The 2,278-nt window shown below is 38.3% G+C and overlaps 1 non-coding gene across 1 annotated transcript; it reads left to right on the plus strand.

Annotated features, from left to right (window-relative positions):
• The first annotated feature begins 387 nt into the window (after positions 1-387).
• On the plus strand, positions 388-515 carry LOC126951837 (small nucleolar RNA SNORA25). Its single transcript, XR_007724684.1, has one exon. It is a non-coding gene; the product is annotated as a small nucleolar RNA SNORA25 (small nucleolar RNA).
• Positions 516-2,278: the final 1,763 nt, after the last annotated feature.

A 2,278-nucleotide genomic window follows, 5' to 3' on the forward strand; every position in this document is an offset into this window, starting at 1 on the left:
ATTTGAACTAGATTAGTTTCATTGATATTGGCAATAATAGGCATTTAGGTGGTAGACTTGATCAGACTTGGTAATTGATTGTATATGGTAGGGGAGGAAAGGGGACGTATATAATAAATCCCAAGTTTTTGGTTAGAAAACCTGGTGGTACCTTTTACTGAGATTGTTAATGCTAGAAATAAAACAAGAGTGGAGGAAAGGAATGTGTTCAGTTGTAGATACTTTAAATTTGAGATGTCTGTGTGATAATTGAGTGGGGAACTAAAGTAAGCAGGTGTATATACTTGTAACCAAGCAGGTGGGCTTGGGATATGGTTTTCAGGAGATTTCAGACTAGATATGATAGCTCAGAGAGTGAAAAATGGTGTGGTTTTAGATGGAGTCTTTAGGTTATTTTAAAGAGGGCTCATGGGACCACGAAACCAAGAGCTCTTAATGCTGTGACCAAAGACTGAAGTTCTCTATAGGTTGCCAAGGCACTCAGTGGTGCTATGTTTTCCTGAGGAGATGTAAGACTTGGAAAAAGAAAAAAAATGTAGACTGAGTCTCAAGAAACTCTAACATTTCCTATTTTGGTAGAAAGGGAGGAGTAAGCAAAGGAGTCTGAGAAGAATCAGTCAAAGATCTAATAATAAGTCCAGTGGTATTTAAAGAGCTAAGAGGTTGCTAGTGAAAAGTAAGAGGAAGACTAAGAATTGTCCTCCATTTGACTTAGTGCATGGGACTGTATTATCTTCCTATTGCTGCTGTAATAAATTAGCACATATTTGGCAGCTTAAAACAATACAAATTTACTCTCTTACAGTTCTGGAGACCAGAAGTCTGGAATCAGCTTTACTGGATTGAAGTAAAGGTGTTGGCAGGGCTGATTCCTTCTGAAGTCTCTAGGGCAGAATCTGTTTCTTTGCCTTTACTAGCTTTAAAATGTGTGTGTGTGTGTGTGTGTATGTGTGTATATATAATTTTAATCGCTTTTGGAGTATAAGTGGTTTTGAAATACATGGGTGAATTCCATAGTGGTAAATTCTGAGATTTTAGCACACCTGTCATTTCTTCATTTATTTGCCTTTTCTAGCGTCAAAAGATTGGCTGCAATTTTTGGCTCCTGACCTTCCTGAAATCACTACAACCTCTTTTTTCTTTTTTCCGGAGACAGGGTCTCACTCTGTTGCTCAGGCTGAAATGAAGTGGCATGATCATGGCTCACTGCAGCTTCAACTTCCTGGGCTCAAGCAGTCTTTCTACCTCAGCCTCCCAAGTAGCTGGGAAAAGTGGTATGCTCTACCCTGCCTGGCAATTTTTTTTTTCCCGCAGAGATGAGGTCTGATTGTGTTGCCCAAGCTTGGCTTGAACACCTGGGCTCAAGCAATACTCCCCCCTTGGCCTCACAAAGTGCTGGGATTACTGTAAGCCACAGCACCCAGCCCCAACCTCTTTCTTATGTCATATCTCCTGCTACTCTCCTGTAGCGGCTTTTCCCTCTGCCTCTCTATTTTAAGGCCATATGTGATTACATCGTTTGACCCACCTGCATAATCCAGACCCTCCTCCCCATCTTAAGATCTTAGATTTAATCATATTTGCAAAGTCCCTCTTGCCATTTAAGGTAACATATTAACAGAATCTCAGAATTAGAACATGGGCATTTGGAGAGGGGGTATTATTCAACCTACCAGGGAGGTCACTGTAGAAATATCACAATATTATTGTATTTCAAGTTCAAGAGGGCATGGTAGTAAGAGGTGAGAACAATGGAGAAAGCATGTGTAACCAATTTTGTAAAATTTTGCCATAATTTGGGAGGGAAGAGAAAAATTAGAAGATAGGAGATAAATGTGTTGGAGGAGGGCTTTTGATTATAGTGGGAAACACTGAATGTGTTTAAATACTGATGGGAAAAATCTAAAGAGCATCAGAGGGTGAAGATAGAGGAAGAGAAGAGTTAACAGGTGTTCAAGTTTTCTGATAAAAGCCGAGGGGCTGCAGTGAGGATCGTGGAAGGAACAAGTATCTTTATTTATTCAGAAGTATTTTTGAAGCAATTCGAGTGTGGAATACTGTAATTGGGGGACAGCTTCTTTTTTATGATTTTGCATTTAGTATTGATTAACTTTTAAAACACAGTATATAGCTATTTATTTATTTTATGATTTACATTTTTATTAAAATTATTACTCTATTTTCTTTTTATATTATTTTTTCCAAAGAAACTATTTTTAAAAACCCAAACTGTGTTTCCGAGAAGTCTCAAATGAACAGCAAAATTCTTGCTGAAGAA

The sequence above is a fragment of the Macaca thibetana genome, chromosome 3 (assembly GCF_024542745.1).
Source record: "Macaca thibetana thibetana isolate TM-01 chromosome 3, ASM2454274v1, whole genome shotgun sequence".
NCBI lineage: Eukaryota > Metazoa > Chordata > Mammalia > Primates > Cercopithecidae > Macaca > Macaca thibetana.